The following is an 18,123-nucleotide window of genomic DNA, read 5'->3' on the forward strand; positions in this document are numbered from 1 at the left end:
AGGGTTAGAAAGATTTGTTTACTTGACCAAGGTTACAACAGTTGCTAAGCAGAAGAGCAAGGATCTGAAATCAAGCAGTAGAAGAGATATCTTGAAAAATCAGGTTTATTGTATTGAATTCAGACTGATAATAAACTAAACTAATATTTTTAGTTCTGAATATTAGTCTTTCATAGAAAAAAGAAAAGATTCTGCAAAGAAGGCATTTGATCATAGGGAAGTATTTACTCTGTAAAATGTTTGTTATGAATCCCTTATTCCCATTTCACAGATGAGAAAACTGAGAATAAATCAACTTAGCAACCATAGTAAAGTGCATAGGCCGGGCGCGGTGGCTCACGCCTGTAATCCTAGCACTCTGGGAGGCTGAGGCGGGTGGATTGTTTGAGCTCAGGAGTTCGACACCAGCCTGAGCAAGAGTGAGACCCCGTCTCTACTAAAAATAGAAAGAAATTATCTGGCCAACTAAAATATATATATAGAAAAAATTAGCCGGGCATGGTGGCACATGCCTGTAGTCCCAGCTACTCGGGAGGCTGAGGCAGGAGGATTGCTCGAGCCCAGGAGTTTGAGGTTGCTGTGAGCTAGGCTGACGCCACAGCACTCTAGCCTGGGCAACAGAGTGAGACTCTGTCTCAAAATAAATAAATAAATAAATAAAAATAAAGTACATAGACAGGCCTTAAAACCGAATTCTCTGATTCCAGCTTCTCTATCCATTCCACTTAATCACAGTGCCAAAACACAGAAAGATCCTTAATTTTTCTCAAAATGCTAAACAGTAGATCTTTAACAGCCCAGAGCCCATATTTCTCAGTAAAGAAGCTTCCTTTCACCTAAATTGTGAATATCTTTTGATACTGAAATGATGCAAATGTAGAAATAGGACTATTCTCAGTGGTAAATTAAATGACATAAAAATGGCAAAAGACTAAAATAACTACATCTTCTTTGCTTGAAAAGCAGTTAAAGCAGTTAAAAAGATATCTAAAAGGCCTGTCTCAGTACGATTTTAGTTTTCTCCACCCCTCAAGACCTATCCTACCCTACTCCACGAAAGTCATTCCACATTACAGTTCTGCTAGCTTTTGTTCACAAACGAGTTTAACACTAACATGATTTTGGTGCTTTTCATCTCTGTTCATATATTTCTTCTTTGCAGCTGTGAATGGTTACAGTAAAAATGTCGAAACAAACCTCTGGAGTGATCACTTTAACAGAAAAAATATATATACAATATTAATTGGCCAAAGATTTTTGACTGGCATCCACATTTTAACAAACACTTGTGATCTATTGAAGTGTATTGCGAAAATATGCCTGATTTACCCTGTGCTGTAAAGTTAGCTTAGGTCCACGATGTGCTTCATAAAAATGGTCTTAGCGGTCTTCCATTTTCAGTAGGGCTCAACATATCAAGAAAACCAGATGAACTGCCTTAAGTCACTGATTGGACTGCAGCCCGTATGTCTCAGCTTTCTCAGTCATTTGTGTGCAAATTATTTGGCCACATGGCCTCCTGTCATGTTGGGGATCTGTGATTTTTCCAAAGGTTTAATTTAGTTGAATATGATTGTTATTGTCAAGTTGGGAATTTTTTTCCTCCCACTTCTCATTAAAACCCTTAGTATCAATATCAGTTTGGAACTATTATGTTATATAATGAAGCTTGCTTGTCTGTGTGAATTTATACTATAAATGCTTTCACAGATTTTTAGACCTGACGCACTTTTTGAAATTATCTAGTCCCTTTTATTTTGCTGATAAGTAAATTGCTGTCCTGAGAGCTAATACAGAATTCTCAAGGTCACGTATCTAGTCACCAGAGCATGAGAACTGGAACCCAGATTTGCTGTATTCAAGCTCTAAGGCTAGAGCATTCTCACAGCAGCATGTCCTTTCTTACTTCATTGTCAGAGCTTCAATCGCTCATTCAACAACTAGTTATTGCCATGAACTTGGCAACCGTCCGAGGCATTAGGAATTCAACAGAGGGAAAAATAAAACAGTCCTGAGAAAGACCTTCATTTGCTGAGACTTAGATTCTAGTGGTGAAGCAGGACAGAATCGAATGCTAGTCTTAACAGTGGCTATAAAGACATTTTATAAGGTATTATTCTTAAAAAATAACTCTAATATGTTGTAATATTCAGTATAGACCACAGCATGCTGATAATTCTTCCACATTTCCTGTTAAGGAAATTTGGGGAAACCTTAGCGCCAAATAATGAAATTGCTGATGAGAAATTGGTAAATAGACATAGCAAACTTTAAGCAGGTAAATAGAGCTCTCTCAGTGGATCCATTCATGGATCAAGGAGGACTCTTATGCAGAGTCTTTCTATGAATTGGGGATTAAAAGCCTATGAGAAAACATAGACTTGTGCAGGAGCTGGGATAAAGAAATAATAAAGAGATCAAAGAGGAAATTATTCAACAAGATGTTTTTAAAAATGACACATTTTCAAATGTATATTAGATTGTCCTAGAAGATGAACCCAAAGGGCTAAGAGAGCACTAGCTTGAGAGTTTAGGGCAGAAGCTGCAGGCTCTATTATAATTGGCTTTTGTGATTAACTCAACATTCCCCTTTTAGAATGTGATATACAGTAGTCTCCCTCCCCTTCAATGGAATAATTGGGGAGGGAAAGGTATAAAAATTTTAATCCTGTAAAATTCTTAGTTTCATTATTATGAAATGAATCAAAAACAATATTTTTCAGAAAATAGAGCTGGTCATTAGAAACAAAGCATACACCAGACATTGAAATGAAAAATTACCAAATAATTAGGACACAGTAACTTCCTAAAGTCCTTGCCTTGCCACTTTCCCCACAAGAATTTTAGACGTCAGAGTTTGAACTGTGAGGACCAATGACCAATTGTCTTATATCCGTATTTACCTCTAGTGAAGGGCACTTATTTTTCAGGGTTTTACTGTATTTGACTTGGTAATGAAATCAAGCTCCCTCTTGGCATATATACAGAATGGAACTTTTCTTTAATTTGGGGGCAGGAGAGAGGAGAGTTTTGTCTGATATTACAAGGGGGTGATCCAATGAGGTTTGTTTTGTACTCTTTCCTGTCAATTTAATTTGCATTTTGTTCTGAGTTCTAATAAAGGAATAGTATAACAGATATCATTTATAATATAATAGTAATATAATATAATTTGGCTATTTCACATTTTCAATCTTTTATATAATATGTTACTCATGTAACATGAAATTATTGGACAACTGTTCCACAATGGGGGCCACCCAAATCCAATTCACTGTGTTGTGAACTGTTGAGGAAATCTTGCAGAATTTCTTTTTCATGTTGTCAGATGTGTAGCGGTATCAACCAAGGAAATGATTAAGTTGGATTCTCAGGAGAGTCACTGATCTATTTCCTGCCTCCAAGCCTAACTGAAACCAAACTACAACTACACAATGTGTTGAATTGCAGAAAGATGGTTGAATTGTTATCTCTACTACCTGTATTACTGAGATTAGCAGTTGTAAGTAAAGACGTCTGGGTCTCCTTTGACTTTTTATGCCCTTGGGCCAACTGAGAAAGCAGTAGCATGTTCTTCCTCCATGATCACAAAAAAAAAAAAAAAAAAAAAAAAGGCAAGTCTTAAATAAAAGAAAACATGATATCTAAGATCTTTTCGATCTGTCTTAAGATTGGAGTGAGTTTATGGAACAATTATATTGGAGCTCCTAAGTAATGTGATTGAAATTATCTTTCTGGAAGGGAGAAAAGGTCTTTGTGAAAAGGTCACACTGCTTTTGGAGCCTACCTTCTATAGAAAGACAGACAGACAGACAGAAGGTGGAAAAAATCTTATTTGAGGTGAAAAGTGAGTAACAAGAGAAGCCTTTAGCCTTCAGATTTATTTGCTCTGAACTAGGTATATAATAATATAGTTTTTGTATCTTTAAATCCATACTTAGCTAGGCATTAAACTCTAGGAATAATCTGTTTATAGAAAATAAAGCCATTTCTATTTGAAAACAAATGGAAAAAATAATTATTTCTCCCCAAATGTGTACCCTTTTAATTGATCGACTGCATCCAAGAAATTCTCCTGGCAATTTGAACACTCTGTAGGTGTTGTTGCTGCTCTAAATTTGTCTGCAAGAGGAATTGTAAATGGTATTTACCTTTTAATTAAACAAAGCATCTTGCAAATTAAACACATGTTCTTGCACATCAAAATTTAGTTAACATCCTTTTCATTGTTCATCCTGCTGACATTCTGACAGCATCATGAGTCCACACACAATATAGAATCACAGTGCTCCCCCCTCCCCTGCACTTTGCATTCCTCAGAGTAGATGATATCACATGCTACGGTACACTCTGCAACTGACTTCTAATAACTGAGAAGCTTTTCCCATTTAATATACTTAATGTTGTGTAAAATATGGGACTGCATTGGTGTGTCCAGAACCTGGAAAGCTTTGGACACTGATCTGACATAAGTCTTATAATCTTACACTGGAAATTTGACAGTGAATGACAGAACACCTTAGAGGACTATAAGAAGCTGATAAAGGTAGAAGCACTGTGCGTGAATGCAGAGTCTGGTTTCTAATAGCTACATACTTTTTTACATGCATACCAGTAATTTGACATTTATAATTCACTGTGGAGCTGAATTTCTGTCATTTTCTTACTGTCAAGTCCTGCACATTTTGAAATAAATGTCCCTTCTAATTATTATATGAATTTGAACTCCAACATTCAATTTTTTCCCCTGTCCCTTATAATGGAGTACTACATTTGGCTGAAGTCTGATTTGCAAGACCATTTAGGAAATGTGATCATTTCAAACGTATTCCCACAAACTATACATGGGAACCCCTTTCTTGATTGTACTCTGCCTTACTTGTGAAAGTACGGTTTAAAACTCATCCATCAGTACAATTTCTAAGAAAATAAGGTTATTAATGGCAGAATGAAACTGAGATAATTAGGATATAGTCTTAATGGAACAAAAGCCACAGAGAGGTTTTTCAATAAAACAAAATTGTCATTAATGATTGTCACTCAATTGTACTGGTGCTCATTAATCTCTTTTATTTCTGTTTATTTATGGTTTATATAATTGAAATAAAGTCATTTGCTTAGAACATTGCCAAAGGAGAAATGTTTCCTGCTTTGAAAAGAGGCAACTCAGAATAATAGTTAAATAAAATCCAGGGTGAGATGACGTCTTCCCTTAGCATTATGGCACCTCTGAGATTTTTCTTTTTTAAAAGTTGAGGAATTATTTTCACTGTTACTGTTTAGTTTTAAGATTCAGGCATCTAGCGTGTTAAAAGAGGTGCTACTCATGTAAGAAATTACTTTGAGGCACAGAAATGAGTGGTACGGATATGGGAGGAGGAGAGGGAGGGCAGCCCCTTAGTGTCATCAGAAAAAAGCTTTCACTTAAAGGAATAAAAAACCTCATCCTCACCATGCTTTAAAAAAAAAACAGAAGTAAATAGCAAAAGTATACTTTTTTTGGTAAATACAGAACTTTATGTTTTAACTAGGTGTTTATAGAATTTTCTTCGGTGGAATGGTGGTTGTTTGTTGATTAAAATAACTCTTCACATATAATATTAACAGAATATCCTTTCTTGATTTCAAGGAAATGAATAGACTATGAGTGATGAATATACTCAAATAGGACTTACAATAACCAAACTCATTTCCCTAAATTTAGGTTAAACCAAAAATTATTAATAGATACTTTGGCTAGTCACTAAGTTTTAAAATATTATTTACTTTTATACCAGCGCAACTTCTGTTGCCTTGTTTAAACATTTCACAATTTAACTGGATACAATTTTCCAACTATAAAGAAAATCTATGCCAGCCAACAAGTTTCAGAAATATTGATTGGAACTTTCACTGATGTGTAAAATGTGCCTGAACTATAGACGTAAGATTTTCCGTCTGGGAAAAAAAAAAATTTAGGTTTGCTATTGATCCTTGTGCCAGTTGGTTTTCACTAGGCTTATGCGAGATAAAACATTGATTTAACTCTCATAGAACCATCCAATGTGTAATAATTTGCACAAGTGATATATAAGACTTCCTTCTTTTATAGTAATTTTTATAATATATTTAACATTGCACTCCTAAGATATTTTATATATAAATTTCCAAAAAGATAAATGAGAATATTTAAAAAAAATAAGCAGTGCCTTCATGCATGCTGACAAAATGGCCAAAGTTTCTTTATTCTTGCTAAGTGCCAGTTCCTGTGCTGCATGTGGGACACATCTTATCCCCTTGCATCTTACAGCAACCCCACATGAGGTCACTCTGAGGGGACTGAGACTTATGGAAACTGAAAGCCTTGTTCAAAGTCACCCGTCTAGTAAAAGTGGAGCTTGGTTTCAAATCAAGTTCTGATTTATGAGGCGAGGCTTTTAAGTACAATGCTGTGTTCTCATTTACTGAACACTTACCATGTGTCAGACACTATGTTTAACACTTCACAGGCTGTGAAATGTATCTTGTGTACCACCAAATCTAAATCATAGATCTAAGACAAGGATTTTGACTAAAAAGGAACTTCTGGGTTTAGGCTAAGTGTGGAAATGGAAGGGGACATAGGTCGGCTCAACCTGAAGCAGAGCTGCAAAGTGGGCCACATGTGTCTTCAGTGCCTTTTCCTGTCCCCTTCCATACTCTTCCCATTCCCATACTCAGCTTCTCATTCCTGTGGAACCAACACTTGGAAGAAGGTACTCCTGCCAAAATTTGAATTTAACTAGGGAGGTCTGAAAAACTATACAGAAGTCAGGCATTAAAGAACTAGATTCATTTGTGCATTCCTTTATTTCTTCATTTTAAAGAATAAAAGGGATGTGAAGATCAGAGAATGTGCTATAAATCTTATAGTTCAAGGATGGGAAACTGGAAGCCCTCCAAATAGGGCCCACGCATGTAGTTTTCCACCAATAAATTACATTTTGAAGAATGGAATTTGAATACCGTAGTCGGGGCATAGATTGTCTAGTACACTATGATCTCTCACCACCCTTACCATATTCTCATTCTGTTTCACACATTCTCTATTCAGTTTCTAGAATCATTTTGAATTTATATCTATGTTGGAGATAATCCAACATAGAAAGTTTTTGAGAAGGTTGACTCCAAATAAGTTAGAGTCTTTCTTCAAGGTCAATGCCATCTTTTTTTTCCCCAGACACCTAGGACAGTACTTGGTATGCAGCAAGCTCAATAAATAGTTATTGAATTAATGAATGAATCAATGTGACAGAATTAGACTAGAACCCAAGTATCTCTGATCTTGATTCAGTGTTTGTTGCACCTTGCCACTTAATTCCCAGGAGGAATGGGGCAACATCTCTATTTTGTGTGCAGGAAATTTGGCTCTATCTTTCAGTGCATAATTTTTCTTTTTCTGCCTAAATCAAATGAGGCCTAAACTGAAAGCAATTCAACCAAAGGAGATTCATTCAAAGGTTGGTTTCAAATTGAAATCATGTAAACATGACAACCAAATGTACAATACTTTCCAGAAGACCTAGAAAATCACATTTACTTCTAATAAAGTCACAATTATTGATGTAGTACACTATCTTCATCCCTGTGAGTGAAAGGAACAAGGAGTCATCAGACAAAGTGAATATCTTTGCCAAGTATATTGAGAGTGTTTCAGGAGTTTGGAGAAACTTTTGGACGGAACTGATTTTACATCCAAACGTTCAGAAAGAAAGAAAGTATAACTGAGCCATGTAGCTTTCTCTATGATTAATCCATGCTATATTCATATCTGGCTATTCAGAACAATTGATTCCTTTGTTCAGCATCATTTGCATAGTTCGTGTGTTATAGTTTTGGGTTGATTCTTCTATCATTGTTAGAGTCTATCAGCCACATGATTGCTCTATAGAACCTAGGGCTGCTCTTTAGGATAATTGTGTAAAGTAAGAGAAGAGTTAGGAATTTTGAGGGCAGAAATCATGTTGCCACAGGTGTGAGCAATACAACTAGTTGGGCGTATCAAGTGGACAAAGTCAAAGTAAGGTCTGACATCTGTCTAGTATTGAACTGAGACCAGGTCCTCCCGTGCTGGGAACCATTTGCATGATTATTACATTCCACATGCTTCAAAGCCTTCCACACTCTGTATTTTTTAAGGGTCAATGTCAAAAACATTAAAAAGCTGACTGAATAAATAAATAAAAGAAAAAATCTTGAGCATATCAGTCAAGGCTCACTATGGTGGGTATGGTTTGAATGAGGTAATGGATATTTGCTGTCAAACACTGTGTCCTGCATTCACCCAAGAATCCCGAAGGTTTCTAAGCTTTGTTTCATGTTTTTTTTTTTTTTTTCCTGACTGTAAGACTTTCCCCATAATACTCTGGGAAAGCCTTTTTCTCACTTCAGTCATGTCTCATGCATCGCCTCATCTGTGAAACTATTTCTGTCACCGTTCTTGAGCATCTTCTGAAAAGTTTGAACCAAGCACTTTCTCCTCTCCATTATGTTGCACTGCACTTTCTTTGTTCCTGCTATGACATGTATCACACTTTACTTATTTTATAGCTGTTATGTACATGCCTGCATTATCTATTAATATATTATATAGATGTTAGGTGCATGTCTATGTTATCTATATTTATAGCTGTCAGGGACATACCTGTCCCCTAAAAAATGTGACCTGTGTGAAGGGGTCATTTTATATATATATATATATATATGTGTATATAAATATATGTATATATATTACTTGCTCCAGATAAGATTTATTTATTTATTTGTTTGAGATGAGATCTTGCTCTGTTACTGAGGCTGGAGTGCAGCAGCACAGTCATAGCTCACTGTAGCATCAAACTCTTGGCCTCAAGCTATCTTCCTGCCTCAGCCTCCCAAAGCACTGGGATTACAGGCATGAGCCACTGCACCTCGTCATATTTTTTTTTTTCCTATAATTGCTTTCCATGGTAGATTTTCAGTAAATATTGGATTGACCAATCAACCAACTAACTACACTGGACTGCTGCACGTATAAACAACCAAACAAAAAAACCAAAACAACAATAGCAATGACAACAACAACAAAAAAAAAAGAAAAAAAAAAAGAAAGAAAAGAAAGAAAGAGAAGGAAAAAAGCTAAGAGGAAGTGATGATATCTTTTAAGAGATATTATATCAATAACCCTACCATTTTTTGCTTTTTTAAGTGTGACTATAAGGTAATGTTTTCCCTTTTCTTTTTTCCTTGCCTTTTTTGTTCTTTTACTTATTTTAAAGTTTCTTTTTAAAAACAAACGGTGAAATTTACACAGCAAATATCATTTCACCTTTCAAGATGATCATATTTATTCTGTTCATGTTGACATTGCTAAAACATTTTTTTTAGATTATCTTCTCTGGAATTGTTTTAAAAGTCAGTCTCATTATTTTGTGGCCATCATTTACTTTTTGGTCTTATTCTGGTTCATTAAAAAAATTCAATGCAGGTTCAAAATTTGAAGATTTCCAGCAATTGAAAAAAATTCCTAAATGCCAAATAAGTGTTATTGGTTATATAAAATGGTATAAAATCCTTATGAAGGATATTATGCAACCAATAAAATAATGACATTGTGATAGGAAATTAGGAAATAATTTACATAAAATTGTTCATTATCTTTTTGTTGTTGTTGCTAGTAATGATTTTTCTGATTTTATTTTAAAAATCAAGCCTACAAAGAAGTTGTTGAAAGAGCAATTCAGTTGACACTCATATACTATTCACCTTGGTTCATCGATGTTACATTTTATAAACATTTTCTTTATCTGTTTGTCTTTTTCTCTGTTTAGATAGAAAGAGAGAGGTTTGTGTGTTTCTGTGTGTGTGTGTGTGTGGGTGTGTGTGTGTGTGTTTTGCTTAGGCTCAGACTATTTTTCTTCACTTTTACAGTCTAATGTCTAAAAAAGTACTATTTTATTAGAATTTGTCTGGGTCACTTTTCCTAGGTAGATAATGAACCTTTTTAATATAGAAGTCCCATCTTTTTCTATTTTTTTCTCTGATTGTAGTTTTATATATTAATTATATTCTATTTTTTGTTTTTATTATTCAGGGGATCAAATTATTTCTATGTTAGATGTTCTATTTCCCGTATCAACCACATTTCCCTGAATTTTTTCTCTTCATTTTGTTTTCGTTGATATAATATACTATGTCTGCATTTCTTCCATATTCCCTAGTATCTATTTTTGTAGTTGTTGAATCCATTCTCCCTTGAGCATGTTTTAAGTTAGTTTTTATTTACAAGATGATTTTTGTCTTTTTTTAAAAATACCATTTTTTCTAAGTTTATCAATTCTCATTTCATATATTTATAATTTTTTTGTCCATATCCGTTTTGGAGTTTATAAAACTATGATTTCAGTTTTTAAAAAATAATCTATAAATCTTGCTTAAGGATATTTAATTCATTTTCCTTTTGCTTTATTGTAGTTTTATTAAGGAGAATGCTGAATAATTTTGATTTAAATTGTTTTTTTTTCTTGTAAGGTAGTCTTGTATGAATGTTGTTTGACATTCTCTTTGCAAAAAATTTTAAACATGTTTAATTTTCTTAGACTAGATACAAGTTTTATTTAGACAAAGGAGATGTGTTTGGGGGGGCTTATTAGGTTTCTTAATTAAATAGTATTTATTTTGATTTGGTGACATTGATTTTCTTTAATTGATTACATTTATTTTTCTCTTGGGTGTGGAAGGTTGAGGAGGAGGATTATGTCTTTTAATTTTGTGACTCTCTTGTTTGTGTAGGACCCTGAACTTCCATGTCTTGCTTCCTTGTTTCCCTTCACCCCCAAGCCTCCAAATCACCCTCTGCAAGTTGGCCTTTTCTTTCTTCAAGTGTGCTTTCCCAAGTGAGCAAATTCCAGTTTTATGCACTTTATCTGTTTCCTGTTGATTTCCCAGTAAGTGATGCTCTGGTATACCAGATACCAGTCATTGGTGCTTATGATTGACCAGATCTCAGAGTTGTGTTTGTATTTCCTCATCTACAGGTTGGACATTCTTTTGGGGGGAGTGAGGGCAAATTATTTTAATACTGCTCCCTTCTCCCTTCATGTGTAAAATCTCTGCTTGAAGTGGGCTCAGGAGCTTCCTCTGCTTGATTTGGTATTTATTTCCACAATTACACATAATTTTAAACTTGTAGTGTTCCTTCTATCTTAGTTATTCTGTAGGCATGGGATATGAGTGGTTTTACGTACTCTCTGTGGATCTATATGGTCCTTTGGACATAGTGTGGAGAAACTAAGATTTATGTGGCTGCATTATACTACGGGGACCTAGAATGCCTCTTGTGACACATTTGTTCTTTTGTGTTTGTTTGTTATTTTGGAGTGCATTAGTGGTTGTTTTTGGAAATTATCTTGAAGAGCAGATGAAGAAGACATAATACTGGATACATAGAGACAAACTTGTCACAAGTCATCTCTCTCTCCTAAATTAAATATGTAATATATTTTCAAATTCTCAAAGAAAGCAACAGAACGGTTTGAATAGTGCAACATTATTTTTATTAAAAATGTATATATTTGCATAGAAAATTATCTAGAAATATGAGTACATTAAATTATTTGCTCTGGTTATAGCTAGGTGGGAGATTATATGTGATTTTTTTATCTTTTGTATAATAAACATTAGATTATTTAATTACAAAAAAATTAGAGAAAGGCATTTCTACTCTAGAAAATAAAAAAAAAGTTGTCACAACTCAATTAAATTCAGCAAAGGGTTTACATTTTCACCATAATAAAAATATACTAGATACTGCATTATATTCTAAATGAATTTAGAATATGTTAATTAAGTCATTTATAATTATATGAATTGCACACATGCACACATTTGTATACACATTCAGGGATATGTGTGTAAAAATGTAGACAGATAGCATTTGAGAGGGTGAACAAAAAGCAGTAGTGAGAAGCACAGTCGGTGTACTTCACAAACATTCCAAGTAATCTGTGATCCTTTTCTTTTCCTAAGTAGTTCTGATTAAGGCAAAGTCATGGAGTATGGAAGAAAGGGAGCAAAACACGGGATTGAAAATAGATAGTGGATTTATTTTCATTCCTGAGAATTTTTATTCATTTTATTTCAGAATTACATATTTCCCCTTAAATGGAAAAATCTAGCATTTTATTCTGATATATGATATTTCTGATAACATGATCAAAATTAGTTTCTCTCTCCCCCTTGTTTCTTCCTTCATCCGTCCTTCTCTATATCCTATAAGCATGTAGACAAAGAAGGAAAATGACATTATTCATGCAAGTTTGGAGTTAGCATTTTGGAGTTGGGAAAATTTTTGCACCGCAGGTCAACTTTGTTATAACTTAATATATATTTCATATTATATTTATATATAATTACATATGCACATATAGCTATATATAAGTTGTTATGATTTAATAACATAATATTTCACTTCCTAAAACACCCCAAGCCAGCTTATTCTTACCTTTGGATCTTCACAGGGTCAATTCCTGTTGTGGGGAAAATCCTTTCCTTCCACATTTGCCTGATTGGCTCCTACTCATCTGTCAGGTCTCTGCTAGGATAATGTCTCCCCTGAAAGCCTTTCCTCACCACCCTAAGTAGATCGTGATCCAAGCAACACCTTTTAACACAACATCTTGTCTGCATTTTCTGAACTTGTAGTTATGTATGTTTGTTATTAATGCATGTTCATTGTTTGTCTCACCCTTTAGCCTCAGAAGACTATATCTATCTTGTACCGGGAAAAATGATTGATTCTAAGTGGACAATAAATACATATCCGATGATTAAACAAATGGAAAAATTGTTTTAATAAATGTACATGGAGAAAATGCAGTTCTGGTTATGTAGTATTTTATGTAATGTCATAAATTACAGCATTTCCCCCCTAACATAACAGTCCTTTTAAGCCCATGGTAGAAAGTATGGAAATAGGGTTAGTGTATAAGTTTTATTTCTTTTATTCAAAAGGAGTTGATTACAATTATTATTATTATTATAATCATTATCATTTTATTTTATTGAAGGCTTGTCAATTTTCAACAAGGCTATGTGGTCATATATATCTCATTTTAAAATACCAATGGGGAGTATATTATTAACATTATGTACATGTTAATTAAGAAGTCTGCCTGTAATTATTTTGGGAAAGCCAGTACATTTTCAATTCAGATTGACACCATACATCTAGGCAAAATGAATATCTATTTAATAATAATAAGTTTTCTTACAAAGACTCTATGCTCACAGAATATCTAAATGTATAGTATGAAAGGCTTCTGGATTATTGTTTTTTTTACAAAACAATGTCTTTGAAGTTATTAAGTTCAACTGATTTGCCTCCACTGGGCCAACGCTAGCCCCAATCTTCAGAGTTTACAATTTGCGTAATTGTTTTTTGTTAAGAACCATACATGCATTTAGTCCATGTTTTTAGAGTGTAGTTACTGTTGTGATTATAAATATTTTATAGAACAGCACTTTCAAAGAAGTTACAATTTTAATGATTCTATATTATCAAAATAGTGACATAAGAAGAAAATATAGTCAAAGAATAATTTCAGAAACACCTAGAACATTAAACTTAATACTTAGGGAGAATAAGCCTTTTGCATAAAATCAAAATAATAATAATTGCCATTGATTTATGGATTAGTCTCAGAAGTTATGTTAAGAAATCTTTAATCAAAGAATTCAGATATAACAATGTGCACACACACATACACATACTCATTTTAGCTAATTTAAGCACAGAATACTTTACTAAAGAATATACATCAATCACAGAATTTTTAGAGGGCTAAAAAATCAGCCTCTGGTCTCAGATTTCATAAATTACCCCAAACCACAGAACCAGGAGAAATACTGTGGCTGCCAGTATAAGGAAACTACAAAATTCAGAAGTCTTTTCTCATGAGTTCTGGCTCTAGCACCTCACTGCTGCTAACTGGACCCACATGAGCAACCAAAGTAGGTGCATTGCACCGTTTCTCTCTCCTTCTCTCCCTGCCTGACTCCCTTCCAAACCACAGGGGAATCCAAATCACATCTGGAGACCCAGCTACAGGGGGATATAGGGTAGATCATTTTAAGTTTTTGAACCTTCGCAGCTGGAGGGAGTTGGAATGGGGGGTGAAAAAGCTTATCCTACCCTTATAACATAAAAAAAAATTAGGATTATACTATACAGACAGTTTTATTTAATTATTTTTATTTCAGCATATTATGGGAGTACAAATGTTTAGGTTATATATATTACCTTTGCCCCACCCGAGTCAGAGCTTCAAGTGTGTCCAGCCCCCAGATGGTGCGCACTGCACCCATTAGGTGTGAATATACCCATCCTCTCCTCCCTCCTCTCAACTGCCCAACACCCAATGAATGTTACTACTATATGTGCACATAAATGTTGATCAGTTATTACCAATTTGATGTTGAGTATATGTGGTGCTTATTTTTCCATTCTTGTGATAGATATTTCACTCAGTATAATGGGCTCCAGCTCTATCCAGGATGATACAAGAGGTGCTAGATCACCTTTTTTTGTGGCTGAGTGGAACTCTATGGTATACATATACCACATTTTATTAATCCACTCATGTGTTGTTGGGCATATCCTTGTAATTGTAAATTGTGCTGCTATAAACATTCTAGTGCAGACGTCTTTTTTACGGAATGTCTTTTGTTCCTTTGGGTAGATGCCCAGTAATGATACTGCTGGATCCAATGGTAGTTCTACTTGTAGCTCTTTGAGGTATCTCCATATTACTTTCCACAGAGGTTGTACTAGTTTGCAGTCCCACCAGTAGTGTATGAGTGTTCCTGTCTCTCTGCATCCATGCCAACATGTGTTGTTTTGGGACATATTGATAAAGGCCATTCTCACTGGAGATAAGTGATATCTCACTGTGGTTTTGATTTGCATTTCCCTGATGATTAGAGATATTGAGCATTTTTTCATTTCTTTCTTGGCCATTAGTCTGTCTTCTTTTGAAAAGTTTCTGTTATGTCTTTTACCCACTTTTTGGTAGGTTTGTTTGATTTTTTTCTTGCTGACTTTCCAGAGTTCTATGTAGATTCTAGTTATTAGACGTTTATCGGATGTGTAGTATGCAAATATTTTCTCCCATTCTGTAGGTTGTCTGTTTGCTCTGGTGGTAGTTTCCTTGGCTATGCAGAAGGTTTTTTAATTTGATCAGGTCCCATTTATTTATTTTTGTTGTTGCTGTGATTGCCTTTGGGGTCGTCTTCATAAATTCTTTGAGTAGGCCAATGTCTGTAAGAGTTTTTCCAACACTTTCTTCTAGAATTCTTATAGTTTCATGCTTTAGGTTTAAGTCTGTTACCACCATGAGTTGATTTTTGTGAGAGGTGAAAGGTACAGATCCTGTTTCAGTCTTATACATGTGGCTATTCAATTTTCTGTAAGGAGTCTTCTAAAATACAACCGATTGGTTTGTGGTCCTCTCATTTGACTTACCTTGCAATCTGTTAGCAGTAACTAACTTACTGGGAATTACTGCTGGGAGCACAACTTACCAAGCCATTGCTTTTCCAGTTCTTCAGGAGATATAGACATTGCTCGTCCCCTGTTGTTTTTACAGCTTGTATCTTCTATCATTAGGAAGATCATAAGTCCTGTTTAGTACATCACTAACTACATTATTGCACAGCAAATGACTTCTATTTCTATGCCTCTGAAAAACACACACACAATCAGACAAGATAGGTCAGCTTGACAAATGTTGACTTTGACTAGAGAGAATTTATGTCTACTGCATTGGCTGAGATAAATTAGACTTAATCACACCATCATCATTAATGTTATTCCTGAATTTCTAAATGATAACAAATCAGTTAAAATGTGTACCTACTCTAGAGTAAGCAACTTGGGTTTATTATACTGCTGAATGGATAGACTTTTCAAACTATTTCTTTTTATGAATAAAAAGCAGATCTTAAAGAGATAAAGATGTGTGCAGAATCCAAAGAAATAGGCAAAATGAGACTCATCTTAGCAAATTATCCTCTGATTTGGATAATTATTTGTTTGATTTAGCAACTAAATTGGTTGACCAAATAATCTAATGGACTAATTTGTAGCCAATCTGCCATAGATTATAGTCTTTTGGAAGACTGGGAAAGTATTTGTTTAAGTCTTTTTTAAGTGATTGATCTAAATAAAATTAGGTTCTTTTTCTTAAAGCAATAAGGCAGATCTTCATTATTTCCATTATCAGCAGCTTCAGGAAGACCTTAGTTTCAGACAATCTGAGAAAAAAGTGAAAAAATACACTATTAACAACAAATACTCTTCATTGTATGCTTCCTAGGGGCCAAGCAGCATGTTATATCTTTATTCTTTCAACAGATATTTCCCCAGGGTCTGGCAGGTGCTGAGGACACAGCAGTGAAGACAGAGGCACAAGTCTCTGGAGTAGCAAGTAGAAGTAGACACTAAATGTGATTCACAAGTAAATTATGTACGTGTTCCAATGTGATAAGTGCTATGATGAAAATAGAGCAGAGCATGGGGGAACAGGAGTGCCTGGAATGGGACTGAACTTTTCTAATGGAGTAGTTAGGAGAGTATTGAACTTATAGATAGATGAGGGCACTTACAGATTCACAGACTTGCTCCATCTTTCCTGGGTTCTCCTTTTCCTCGCCAGCCCCAGCATTTGGTATCACTGGGTTTGCCTTTACCATTTACCTTCTAGTCTGATTCTGAGCCCCTTCCTCTGTCTCAGGGTGAGCAAAGTCTTTTCACCTGCAATACAGTTTTACCCTTTTTAGCTCAGATTGTAGCCATTTTTCTCAAAGCCGACAGGGTCCAGACTCAACTACTGTCCTAATGTCTGTCCAAAGAAATTTCCTTCCAGTCTTTTCTTGGTTCAGAGCACACAGCTAAAAGGCTAAATTTGTCTGAACATCTTAGTTCCTCTTTAGCCCTCTCTTTACTTCCCCAAGTCTATAGAATTTTAAAAGGAAGAATGAGGATTAAGTAAATACTGTTATTGGCAAATATTATGTGTCATAGGGTATGATGACTGCTTTGTATTCATATAAAAATCTAAAGAAGTAGAAATTATTATTCTCATATGTAGTTGAGGAAAATGAAGCTTATTAAGAGATTGATTCAGGGCTCAAACCCAGGCCATACCTTTTTTTTTTTTTTTTAACCAAAAAGAGTTGTTTTTACACAATCCTTTCTCTTAAGCACATCATCCTAATTCCCAGACACCCATTTTACCTCTGCCACTTTTTGAAAAAATATAGAAATCAGATAGAGTTTGTATTATTTGTACCTTTTTATTTCTGGGTTAAATTTCATATTTGTAACAAAATGCACCTGAATGTAGAATTGTAATTTTAAAAGAATAGGAAAGTTTTCATCAAACTGGCATTTTCAGATTTTACCTTCTCAACAATCCTGTAATAATGGTATTATTATTATCTTCATTTTACAGGGGAGGAAAAATCAGGCTTGCGAAGGTTACAGATAGTGCCCCAGATGACATGTCTGGAAGTGGTGGCACTTAGATAATGAAACGAGTAATAGTTCAATTAATTCCTCATAACAAAGTATTAACCAAAACATTGCCTCCCTAAATTGACCATGGAGAAAAATGTTGTCATTTAGGTTTTGATAAAGCATAATGATTAAGATTAAAGAAGAAATTTAAATAAAAAATTGAATGGGAAAACACATTTGGCTTTCATTTTTATTTTGAAAATTTGGAAAACAAATATGTTTGTATTATTTCAAGTGAAATGGAATTTTACAAAGTTAGCAATCTTACAACCACATGTATTAACATATTCCTAGTATTCCATGTTTTTTCCCCTTTACACTTAAATATTATTTTTGGCAAACATACACACAGATACAGATACAACACACATCAAAAAAGAAACAGCTTTTAATTTAAAATAAACTCAAAATATAAAATATGCCCTTAGATAATGAAAAATGAAATTTGTGTTTTAAAAATTCTTCTTTTAATATTTTGAAAATGTAGGGCTTGAGCATGAATGCTGCTTTAAGAAAAGTACTCATGTTATTACAAAAATAGAACTTGTGCC

Source organism: Eulemur rufifrons, chromosome 8 (genome assembly GCF_041146395.1).
Source record: "Eulemur rufifrons isolate Redbay chromosome 8, OSU_ERuf_1, whole genome shotgun sequence".
Classification (NCBI taxonomy): Eukaryota; Metazoa; Chordata; class Mammalia; order Primates; family Lemuridae; genus Eulemur; species Eulemur rufifrons.